The following is a 13,758-nucleotide window of genomic DNA, read 5'->3' as shown; positions in this document are numbered from 1 at the left end:
CACATAATCTCCACAAGCCTCCTCATATATTTTAAATCATCTCTAGATTACTTATAATACCTAATACAATGTAAATGCTATGTAAATAGTTGTTATACTGTATTTTTTAGAGAATAATGACAAGAAAAAAAGTCTGTGCATGTTCGTGCAGATGCAACATTGTAGGCCTTTTGATTTGTTCATTGAATCTGGGGATGCGGAACCCAGCGATAGGGAGGGCCACCCGTACTGTTGTTTCTCTGGTAAACAAAGCAGCATGTTTGATGATTCAAAAGTTTTAAAAGATTACTTAGGATTCCAGTTCGATGCACACAATTCTCTGTGTGAACTGAGTTTGCTGGAAAACTAAAGAACTGGCACCGAAGTGTTTCAAATGCTTAGGCCAGACAGCCCTTCATTCACGCACTGTAATCCTACCCAGAGCTTGCAGGCTCCACAGGCATTGGGAGGCCTTGCTCTCAGGTAAGACTGACTCTCCAGTAGGGGTCCTGGAAGTGCCATTGTGATGGAAAAATGCTCTCACCAGGAATAAACTAGGCTGGGCCTGAAGTGCTACTCAGTTCTCCAGGTAGCTGCGCTGAGCTAAACAGGGAGGGAACATGCCTGGGAGAAAACTGCACATAGTTTTGCCCTGCTTATTTTATCTTCAAAATACACGTCAAATCACCACATCAAAGTCCGTCCCAAACCGTGAGTTTGGCGCCCCCCAGCAGCTTTCTCAAAACACTTGATATATCTATCTCTATCTCCTTGCATTGTAACTGCCTGTCTCCAAATGCATATAGTAGCGGACAGGCTGTAAATGTCGAGGATAAAGACTAATTCCTTTCCTCATCCAGAGCCTCTAGGGCAGTGCTCAGCACAGAGCAGGTACTCGGTAATTTGCTAAAGGGAATCAATCAACCCATCAAAAGTAGAATCTGAAACCAGGGGCCCAATAAAATCACTCCAATAAAACCATCGGGCACGGGTACGATTCATATGTGCTAGTGCCCAGCCGGCAACACGTTTTCACCCTGATTTTAACCTCCATTCATCTGTTCGCCACCTCCCCCATCCCCAAATAACCAAAACTCACACATCTCAACCACAACACCTACACAACGTAGTTACACGCCCCCTTCCGTCACCGACGCCATCAACTCTCGACGTCGGGTCCACCGGTCTGTCAGTTCCCCCGACTCCTCACCACCACCCCTCACTTCCGTTCCGCTCTCCCTGAGCGGCTGGAGGCAGGACGTGCCTTCCCCTTCGCCCCAAAAGAAGTGCTACAAACCTCCGCCTCGTCCGCTCTCCCGGGAGTGGCCAACAGCCCTTGCCTTGCGCCCTCTGAGAGCCTCAGCCGCAGCAGGGGCCAGAACCCAGACTGCCGGTGGCCCTCACTTACGGTCGGTCATAATAGAGATGCGCACTGGATATTTCCCAGCCGCCCATGGGGCGACGTACAACGGAGCTCCCACAGTCCTTTGCGCGTTCGCCCTCTGCACCCGCAACGCCGGCATTAACCCCTTCACGTCCATGTTTATTGCCGCATCAAGGCCCTCTTGCATGCAGGTTGCTTGATTGGGAGATCCAGGTCAAAGATCGGGTGAAAGACCAGTGTTGTTCTCTTAGTCATAGTCGTCTATTGAACATTTTCTCAGTCTGCTTGTAAGTCGACTTGTAAGGTTACCGATAATTTTTAAGTACGAGCTGAACCTAAGTAAGTTTACAACATGAACAGTTCATACTGATGCCTTTAAGCTTCCGGACCAACTCAGACTCTTAAATTTGCGGTTTCTGACTGTTCACCTTGAACCTGTGCCCTTTCTACCCTCCATTCCCCATCTCCTTTTGGTTATTGTCTGACAAACCTGGCATCTCAATGGTTAAGAGCACAGAAGTTTGTAAACCTGACTTCTGGGTTTGAATCTCCACTCTGCCACTACCCAGCCTCGGAATCTTGGGCAAGTGATTTAAGCACGCTATTCCTTGGCTTCCTCATCTGTAGAATGGGTATAATAGTAGTACCTACCTCTAGAGTGGTGAGAATTTTAAAAGTTCACATATGAGCAGCACATAGAACATCGCATGGCATAGAGTTAAACGTTATATTGAAATAGAAATTACAATTATTGACTTTGATGGAGATGTCGTCTCAGCTAAGACTTTCTAGTTAATAAATAATAATAATGCTTAACATTTGAGCGTATATGGACCTGGTACTATGTTCAGTGCTTTAAACTCACTTTTTGGTTGTTACTGTTTAATCTTCACAATTATTGGTGGTAGTTACCAGTATTATCCTTTCCTCCCCTCCTTTGTATGTTTCTAAAGGAGCTAAGAAAATTCAGGTCAGTGAGATAGATAACTCAAAACTTGCCCTTGGTCACAGAGCTAGTAACAAATAAAGTCAAGACTTAACTCACATAAACTCTGATATGTCTTGGTCCTTCTCAAATATCACTGAGAAAATGGCCATAAATTCTTTTCAAGTGCTCTTTTTTTTCCCTAATAGTTGCCTCAATATCCATGCATGTGGGGTAGGCTTGGTTCTCTTCAGAGGAAGAAGGGCAGCAAGCAATAAAACAAGGGTCTCTCCCTTGAAGGCTGGCAGCAAAGGAGATGACTAAAATAGCAATAGTCATAATCAACTCACTTATTGTGCCCCACTGTGTCACACAGACCCCATTACTGCCTCTACAGCCCAAGGCTACTGGAGATAAAGGTGCAGGATCCCCACCTCACCCCACCATTCTGTAAAGCTTGGATGTTGTCAAAGATTTTGCTTGTTTTAGAACAGCACCAAGAGACTCTTTAGTATACTATTCAGACTCTAGCCCAAGCGGCAGTAATTACACATTAGACGTCTGTAGAATCAGGTATTTTTACCTCAGCCCCAAAACACAGGGAAATCTCCCTTTCCCAGATTAAAACAAAAAAGGACTTCCCTCCTTTCCCTCAGAGCCTACAGTACCCGGGATCTTGTTATTCTTGCTCCACACCCACCCACTCCCACTTCCCAACTTGTCCTCAGGCAGTCCACAGTGGGTTTTTTTCAGGAGAAGGACTGGTGATGGTAAAGGGACTGTGGAAGGCAGAGAAGGCAAGTCCCCAAGTTTGCTGAAGGTAAATCAAGCACTGCCTTGTCCTCAGCCCTGTACCATTTTTTAGCTCCCTGACCACCTTCTTCACTCCTTCCTGGCACTTCAGAACCCATTATCCTGCGTACCAAGGAAAGCCTCTGTGCTTGAATTGCAGAAGAATCAACTTCTATTTTTTTTTCCCAACACCCAACAAGAGCATGCATGTTTGGGCTTGGTGTTCTATTTAAAGTGGCTAAATTTAAAAGGAAAAAGGGGAAAGAGAGAGCAGAAGAAGGCTTTTTACTTAATTTCCCCCATTATTTCTAGCTGTCAAACTATTAGGAAATGTCTGTGTAAGGGTAAAGCCACGAGAAGTTCAATTCCAGAGGCCGGGAAAGATAGAAATCCTGATCAAAGCAAAAGTGTTGACAGAGGAAAAACAAGCAGACAAGGATGTCTCTAGGGCCAGTAGAAATAAATGGGGCAGGGGGAGATTGGGGTGCAGGTCTCAGACACAAACAAGAGACCCTGCCCTTACAGCTCCTTTTACCCTAAACCCCATATCCCCATTCCAGAGACTTCATCTGCCTTAAATTCTCCTAACCAACCCAGTTCTTTCACTGCTGGGCATCTTGCCCTGATCTTAGAAGCCACCACTAGCTGCTACTGCTTAGCAAAGAGTAGGTGAGGAGAGAGTATATTCCTAAACCCAGTGTTAGAAAGGGAGATGTGTTCCCAGCATCGCTAATGGTTCTCATAACGTATTTTTAGAAACGATGTCATACATAGTTTTAGTGTTCAAGTTCTACAGTGCTTTCGTTGTATGTTTCAGTTATGTTTCTTAAGGGCCAGTCTGGGGTCCTAACACATATAGGACAGTGTTTCTATACTGTAGTGTACATACACTGCTGGTGACAAGTTCAGCCCCCCTTTACAAGGCAGACGGACCCAGCTCCCAGCAACTGTGGGTGGTAGCTGCTGACTACAGCTGCTTGCTTCTCTGGAGAATTGCACTCTACAGAATAAGAGCTTCAGTACTCTACAACACTCCCCACTGCCCACACACCCCTGAAACCTGCAGTCAATGACTGACTGATGGTGAGGGTACATAATGCCAGCCACCTTGCCTCAAGGTGGACCAATTCTGTGGTCCAAATCCTACTTCAGTGCTCCTTGTGGGGTCAGGCTAAAGCTGGTCTTCAAGTGGCTTAGTTTTTTCCCCTCCCCTCACCCTTGCTTCCCTCACCCCTGCATGTGAGGGTCCTCTCTCAATAAATCACTTGCACGAGAACCACCACCCTCTCAGGCTCTGCTTCAGGGAACTCTCCCTGAGACTCATCCTTATCTTGTGTTTATCAGAGGACTAAGTAAAGAAGGCCCTCCGCATGTCCCCCATTGTAGGCAGAACAGTCATATCCATCTCTGGGGAAGCCAAGGGTGAGTTAAGATGCAACTAGACAGGGCCCCTCAAATCAAATTTGGACATATGACCTAACTCAAATGAAAATGAGGCCAGGCCGATTCCTAACATCTCTTATCTTGCTCACACCAACAGACTACATTCTATCAAATTAGAAATGAAGTTACATCGTTCATGCTTCATTGTAATTTCTTCTCACTGCAGAATATGAAAAATTCTTATAATTATTAGGAAGATCTGCGTGGCATTTCTTAAAAATTTGGTTAAATTATAATTATTTTGTGACAGATATTCTTGCTATAATAGCGTAAATCTTAAATTTATCAGCTGTTGGTTGTTTTATTACTGCTCAGTCTAAACTGTTATTGAAGATGGCCAAAGAATGAGCCCAAGGTTGGATACCTGATAAGGATGCTGTGCTTAATCTAGAGGTGTTAAAAAGCAGACCAGATTACCAGTTTGCAAATAATAAAAGTATATCCTAAATAAATAATTCTGCTATGATTCAGACACATATTGGTGTCATCATTATAAACCTCAATCATAATATTGTAGAAGTGTACAGTTGTGAGTTAAGAGTAATATTCAGGTTGAGAACAACCCGATTTTTAAAATTTACATTTGCAAAGATGCAAATTCCATAACATCTGGCATCTCATTCAGTTTTTTCTTCCACTATATATATCCTATCATATATCCCTTGTACAGCCGCTCCTACCAATCTCAGCTGACTAAATCCACTCTCTGGGGGCTGGCCCTGTGGCCGAGTGGTTAAGTTTGTGCACTCCACTGCAGGTGGCCCAGTGTTTCGTTGTTTCGAATCCTGGACGAAGACATGGCACTGCTCATCGAACCACGCTGAGGCAGCGTCCCACATGCCACAACTAGAAGGACCCACAACAAACAATATACAACTATGTACTGGGGGGCTTTGGGGAGAAAAAGGAAAAAAATAAAATCTTTAAAAAAAAATCCACTCTCTGGCGTACAGTAAAAATGCCAGGGCGATAATTTTCACTGGGATTTTCCTCTCAATTAACTTCCACCTTAATTAGGACCCAAACATATCTGAAAAAATATTTCTGAGTATATTTGAATAGATTCCTTTTGGTGTGACCTCTCATAATTAGTTCCCTTTTTATTTATTATTTTTGTTTATATATTATAGTTTATTATTTTAGTTCTTTTTTTATTTGTTTTTAACAAAATATATTGATTATCTCCTCCCTCCAAAAAATATCAGGAGGATCTTTTAAGTGGTTGCTTCTGACTTGGTAACCAAAAGAAACATTCTCTATTTCATAAGAAAAAAAAATCAGTAGAAATTAAAACTTTCTACTGATGTGAGAAATGGTGATTGTTTCTGAAAAGCCCTTTTTACATTAGTCAAATAAATTGCAATATTTATAGGTCTTGTGTAGTATTTTAGTCGTGTACAAGACTTTCAATATAGCATAGGAAGTAATACTCTACTTATGTTCTTAACACACATATACTGAAGAGGAGATATGACTTTCCTAAGTTATCTGTAACAATAGTGAAATGAAGGTTTGGTAGGAGCAACTGAAGAATGGTAAACTACCCATTTATTTAAAATTTTAAAGAACTTAAACATTGGTATGGATAGAATTATACAGGGGAAAAATTTATTTATTTCCTTTTAGAAATAAGAAGAAAATTATATGAGGCAAATATGTAAATTTTATTATAACAGTCTCCTTGATTGATATTTCTCAAAATTTTTCTGGCCATCAACCCTTAAGGAGGAGTGATTGCATATGATTAATATCCCATCATCCATTTCTTTGTTTTGTTTGTTGGGGGGGGGGGGTTGTTTTTTGTGTGTGTGAGGAAGATTGTCACTGGGCTAACATCTGTGCCAATCTTCCTCTATTTTATGTGGCAAGCCACCACAGTGTGGCTTGACAAGTGGTGCTAGGTCCGCACCCAGGATCTGAACTTGTGAACCCCAGGCTGCCAAAGTGGAGTGCATGAACGTAACCACTATGCCACCGGGCCAGGCCCCAACACATCATCCATTTCTAATCAAAAACTTTTTCTAAATCCATCATCTATCTTTCAAAATTCACCAGTTTCACCACAGAAATAATATGGAATTTCAGTGTTACACTGTTTCATCTAAAATACTCATCTTTCCTGGCCTAGCAGGCAGCTACTCATAATCTAAAAGCCCAGGTCAAATGTGACTCCCCCTGTGAAGGCCTCCCCAAACTCCTGTCTCCCAGGCAGAACTCCTTTCCTCAAATGTGCACTCATAGGTCTTTACATTTACCTCTTTTAGACCTTGTATCTCATTGTACTGAATTATATGTTGTGTCAGTTACTAATTGCATTTGGCTGTCATGAAGAACCAATTACTTGTCTATCACATAAAAGAAATCCAAAGGTAGGCAATTCAATATTTTTGTGGTGGCTTCTTTCATCTTTCTGTTTGTTTTCCAAGATCAAGCTCTGCCCTCCTAGCTCAAGTGTTCCTCAGTGTAACAAAATAATTGCTGTAGCTCCAGCCATCACATCTGTGTCCTAGGCAAGGGTGAATAAGGTAACACAAAAGGGCCTCCAAGCTTAGCAGCCTCATAGTTACCATCACTCCTCCTCTCCCACCCCAGTACATGCATGTGCATGCACACACACACACACACACACACACATACACACAGACAAAATTATGAAGCTTTCAAGGGAGCCCCACCCAACAACTTCTACCCACATACCGTTGTCCTATATTTAGTCATATGGTTATCTAAAAGGAAGGCTAGGAAGTTACATTTTTTTCATCTGGGTACATGGTCACCACCCCTCCCCCCGCAACAAAATCAGGTTTTGTTACTGAGAAAGAACAGGGAGTAACGGTATGTGATAGACAACTAGCAATCTCTGTCACTTTTTCTTTTCTTCCTTTTTTTTTATTTTTTATTTTTTTGCTATATCTGTTTCTTTACCTAGATTGTTAATCCTGAAAGGTTTAGAGTATGCCACATTCATTGTGTATTTCCAGGGCCCAGCACAGTACAAGACACTCAGTGGTTTACTGCTTATTTCCTTCATCTACAATATGAAGGGTTATTCTGTGTAATCTGCCTAGATAAAAAAGATTCCATCTTTTACCAGAATAATTTTCTGTGCTGTATGTTGACTTTATTATGTCCTTGATTATTTAAGAAAACAAAGCTCCCTCATCTATGAAAGAACTAAGGTTCTTGATAATCATGTTACCTTGTATTCTTATTTTTAAATGTTTTATTGTTACTTACATATGAATAGCCAAATATCGTTTCTCATCACCAGCTGTCCTACTTTAAGTGTTCCAATAGCCTGACAACTTTTAATTATTTTTCCTTCCTAAGATTGAATCCTAAATGTAAAATAAAGTAAAATAACTTGCTGGATATCTTTGGCACCTAAAGCTATCTTTGAGATTTTCCATAGACCCTCTGGACAATCAGACTTGTTCTTTCACCTTATAAAAAGAGAGGTACTAGAAACCATTATGTTTATTTGATATTACTATTGATGAGTTGCATGGGAAGAGCTGTCCAATCTGAAGAGATGCTCAGCCTTCCCCAGGTTAAATCTGTATGTGCAAAGTGTTACTAGTATAAAAGTTTCAGAAATTGTATGCGCTATGGGAAGTACCTAGAGATTTCTCAATGCCCTCGGTTTCTAAGATGTTTCTATTTATCAGCGTCTTCGTGGTGCTTTGCCTGAGAGTATTAGGCAACAGCAGTATAGTGTTATCAGTCATAATTTCAGTTATTATTTTACATGTTTACTTGGCCTCAACCTTACTTCTTCTTCATTTGAATCTAGCATCTTCAAGGGCAGGGGTTTTTAATTGAGGATGCACATCAGACTTACCTGTGGAGTTTTATTAAAATACAGACTTTTGGGGTCGGCTCCGTGGCCGAGTGGTTAAGTTCACGTGCTCCGCTGCGGCGGCCCAGAGTTCGGATCCTGGACTCGGACATGGCACCGCTCTTCAGGCCACGTTGAGGCGGCGTCACACATCCCACAACTGGAAGGACCTGCAACTAGAATATACAACTATGTACAAGGGGGGTTGAGCAGAAAAAGCAAAAAAAAAAAAAAAAAAAGATTGGCAACAGTTGTTAGCCCAGGTGCCAATCTTTAAAAAAAAAAAAAACAGACAGAGCTGATTTATAAATAAATAAATAAATAAATAAATAAAATAAAATAAAATACAGACTTTTTTGTGCCTGTTCCAGACTTACTGAATCTCTTTAGTTGCTATTCTTGATATTCTCTCAATATATATTCTTCCTGTATGTTTGGTATATTCATGGTGTAGAATGTACATTATATCTCTATTATTCTATATCTTCAGATTTTTTCCCTTTATAAAAATTACGTTCATCTATTCTTTTTGTAACTCAGATGTAACATTGATGTAACACTGTTTTTGTTGAGCATAGGCTCGATCATTATCCTTATAAATATTTTTTTTAAACTTTGAAAATTGGCTTTATTATTGGGATTGTCTCTAATATGACGCATTTTGGCCCATTGGTTTGTCCTCTAGGAAAAAGGATCAGTAGATAATTTAATTCAAGAAAGAAAAAGTGAGAGGGAGGCTCTGATTCGAGAACTGAAACTCTAACTACCTTAGGGGAATTCTGGGTTTCTTTTTTCTCTCCTGAGGCTTCTTTATTTCACGCTTTACAAGAGGACCAGCAATGTAGATGATGCCACTGCAGTGGGCTGAATGGTGGTCCCCCAAAGGATACTTCTACTTCCTAATGCATGGCACCTGTGTACATTACCTTATCTGGCAAATGAGTGAATATTACCATATACGGCAAAAAATGTGATTAAGTTAAAGATTTTGAGAGAAGGGCCTTATCTTGGATTATCTGGTTGGGCCCTAAATCCAAAGACAAGTGGCCTCATAAGAGTAAGGCAGAGGGAGATTTGACAGATACACAGAAGAGGAGGTGATGTGAAGACGAAGGCAGAGATTGAAGTGATGAGGCCACAAGTCACCAAAGCTGAAAGAAGCAAGGAACCACTTCTCTCCTAGAGCCCCTGGAGTGAGGGTGGTCTTGCCAGATTTCAGAATTCCAGTCTCCAGAACTGTCTGAGAATAAGTTTCTGTTTTCTTAAGCCACCAAGTCTGTGGTAATTTGTTATACCAGCCTAAAATCTGTTACACCAGATAAAGCCACTGAGACTATAAAACGTCTTGCCCCAGAAGTTCATGAAATTGAACAGGCAGTGGTTCAGAATAGAGCTGCCCTAGATGTAAGATTGGCTTTTTGAGGGAGAATCTAGGCTATTTTAACAGTAGAATGTTTTGCTTACATCCCTGCATACCTCTCTGAGATCTCTAATACTACTAAAAGTCTGGGAAGTAAACCAAGAAATCAGAAATTGGGTAAGCTGGAGAATGACTCATTGCTGGTTCAGCAGACTCTTCAGATTAGGGATGGTATCTATTTCCTTGCTTTAATATGGGCACTCTTGGCTCCTGGCTGAGAAGTGGACTATATAACCTGACCATAATCAAACATACAAACTCTGATCATAATCTTTCTTTTAGTATTCAGTATTGTCTGTTTTGTGGTGTTAGACTATCATCTCCATCACAGTCACTGTCCTGTCAAATGATCCAGAAAATGGCCATACAGCAGAAAGAGCAGGAAAACTTGACATTTACAGAGATTTAAACAACCACTCCTGGAAACCTGGAGATTGAAACAACCATAGATGAAAACTTGACATATGATTGTGACACCTCAAACAATAGTGAAGTTACAGAATGATCACACCCTCAGATAGTAATTGTCAATCCTTCAGCTTAGCCTGAAGGATGAGCACTGGAGGGACTGAAAACCAACACTGTCTAGCCCTATTCTCAGTCTGGTCTCTGAGAGCCACAACCACACGTTACTGTCTACATTAAGGTAATTTTGCTATTCCACTGTCTTCATGAGCATCTCTTTATTTTCCAGGCCTGTCCTGCCCAGGCAAATGGTTTGATTGCTCATCACAAGAACTTCTCCAGGATACAAGGTTGATATACAAAAGTGAATCACTTTCATTTATATCAGCAATGAATAAGTGGAATTTGAAATTAAAAACACACTACTATTTACATTAGCATCCCAAAATTAACTATTTAGGTATAAACCTAACAAAATACATACAAGATTTATATGAGGAAAACTACAAAACTCTAATGAAATAAATCAAACAAGAACTAAATAAATGGAGAGATAGTCCAAGTTCATGGACGGGAAGACTCAATATTGTCAAGATGTCAGTTCTTCTCAACTTGATCTACAGATTCAATGTAATCCCAATTAAAATTCCAACAAATTATTTTGTGCATATCGATTAACTGATTCGAAAGTTTACATGGAGAGGACAAAGGTCCAGAATAACCAACACAATATTGAAGGAAAAGAACAGTAAGAGAACTGACACTACTCAACTCGAAGACTTACTATAAAACCACAGTAATCAGGACAGTGTGGTATTGGCAAAAGAACAGACAAACAGATCAATGGAACAGCATAGAGAATCCAAAAATAGACCCACATAAAATGATCTTTGACAAAGGGGTAAAGGCAATACAATGGAGAAAAGATAGACTTTTCAACAAATGGTGCTGGAACAACTGGACATCCACGTGCAAAAACATGAGTCCAGATACAGATCTTACACCTTTCACAAGAAAGACCCACCAACTCTTCAACGGAAAGCATCAACCAAGTTTGTACCCTAAGATTCTCTGAATCTCTCACCTCAAAATGCTCACCTTGCTGCTTCCACCACTCCTGGACTGTTGTATCATGATTCTTAGTCAATCCTAATCAAGTTTCCACATTGAAATCCCCACTTGAAACCAAATTTCCAGTTCTTAATAAAATCTGTCCTCACCTTTCCCCTCTAAGACACTGTGAAATCTTTGTGGAGGTGGTGTTCTCCCTTGCTGCAATAAATAAACTCAAGCTTTGTTTTATCAGCACGTTGCATTGGTGATATTTGGGGAGCTAATATATACATACATACATATATATATATATGATTTTATATATATATAGATGTAGTTATAAATGTAGATATACTCATATTTTGCATCCATCAATCACATGAAAAAAAATCACAATGGTTAGAAGATAGATCATTGGGTGAAGTCCAATATAGTTCTATCCAATAGCAACCAAAATGACATAGGTTAGTTGACAATTCTCAGTCCCTTTCAGTCTCTCCACAGCCCTCCCGCAGCCCATCAGCTCTCTGGGAGGGAAATTACGCGTCTGAAGAATGCAGACCACCCCAGGGTTTCCTTCCAGGCCCGAACCCTCAGAGAAGGTAGGGAACTACTATATCCCTGTTTTCAGAGAAATAGAAATTAGTAAAGATTTTGGTGGAGAACGGAAGGGAGGGATGAATTCAGTAAATCCATTCAGACTAGGTACACCCCAAGGACAAACCAAGCAAACTGAAGTGGGGCCAGAAGGTAAGATGCACAATAGTCATCAATTTCCTAGTGGCTAAGAGCTTAGTAAAGGTACTCTAGTACTTTACTTAGATAGATACTTAGATACTTAGTAAACATACTCTGTATACTGCAGTCAGTATCTATATCAGTGTTTCTCAATGGAGAAATATATAGGAGAGATCTCTTTTAAAGGAAAAATATTCTCTCAGACTCAAGCATTTGTATAAATTCTTTTAATAATAATATTTCTTACATGTAAACAAACAGAAAACTAAATATAAACTCTGCTGTTCGTAAAGCTGTTATACAAATTTAACAGTAAAATAAATTTACAAGTTGTGCACAAATAAAAAATAATGTTAATTTAATGTGACACATGATGTGGCTGAGACAACAGTGCCCTTAGAAACCTAGACATACTACTGACTGGCCAGGTGTGCTCTTGGCCTTCGACGTGCTGGTAAATGTGTCTTGTGAGGACTCTGCTTTCCCATCACTTTCCTCTTCTCAATTTACCACAAAACCTTCATTTGTATAGCAAGCCATGAAGTGGAGGTTCACCTTATTTTCTCACTAGTTCATGACAATTAAAGTAGTAGTACCTTGTGCCAACTTGACTGTAAAAACAAACTGAAATACGTGTCCTAATTATGTGGCAGCTGTTAGTTATCATGCTGTCATACAGATAGCCCAGAATATGCTTAAAATTAAACACAAAAGTAAAACATATTTGTAGAAAACTCACAGACTCTGTCATTAGACTCAGTTCAAAAAACACTATCTTATTACAGTATATGTATAAATATACATGTTTAAGTTAGACTACTTTGTTAACTTATTAATAGTTTCTGCTGCTATTACCTGAGGACCCACATTATTATGCAGCAGTTGACTCTCCTTTCATTTGGACAATCAAGTCTCCTGTTTGGGGGGACTAAGCCATGGTCCATTCAACCTCACTCTCCCCAGACCCCTGGAGATTGGTGCATTGGGGACCATAGCTCAAACCATCATCATCCTCACTGACATGGTTTTTAAGTTGGCCGGCCCCATCAGATATTAATGAATGATTTTTAAAGCCACATTCACAGTGTAACATACCTTCTTGCAATGAAAGAAGACAGGCATGCTCCACACTCAGGTAAACAAATAACTGAAGCAAGACAATATATACATTCTAAAGCAGCGTTTGAGAGAGTTGTTTTCGTGATAAGCTGCCTTGGTAGGACAAGTCACAGAGTTTCACTGAGGCTTGTTTGTGACAGCTCCCCTCTTCTCCCTCCTTTTCTTGTGCGTTTTCCCCTTTCCACCTACTTTAGTTCTATGCTTCTCTTAAGGTTCCATGTAACGAATTTTTCCGTAAAGCTGAAGATATTTAATGTTTTTTTCTTGAGAGATTATGCCCTCATCATTTAAATGAAAATGTGCTTCTTTTTATAAAATAGTAGTAGGTAGTTTTAAAAATTCCCTTCATTTGGAAAAATAAGGATTGGCAATGTTGGCTTTTCCTCCGAATATTTTTAAAAATTGTACGCGCCTAAGATCTGGAACCATTTGTCTAGAATACAGAGAAAACAGAAGACAGAGGAAGAAAGAGGAGTATGTGACACCTAGTAAGTTAATTGAAGTTGAACAAGTTAAGCGCCATAATATATTTCCTACGGGAGCCTTGGCGGGAATCCATAAGTCTCCTTTGGGAGTCAGGGAAGGCTTCACAGAGGAGGCAAGGTTTGAGCTGGGGCTTTAAGGATTAGCAAGAGAGATCGGCAGGGGATTCCGAGCAGAAT

Source organism: Equus quagga, chromosome 10 (assembly GCF_021613505.1).
Source record: "Equus quagga isolate Etosha38 chromosome 10, UCLA_HA_Equagga_1.0, whole genome shotgun sequence".
NCBI lineage: Eukaryota > Metazoa > Chordata > Mammalia > Perissodactyla > Equidae > Equus > Equus quagga.
Note: the sequence above shows the minus strand (reverse complement) of the source record.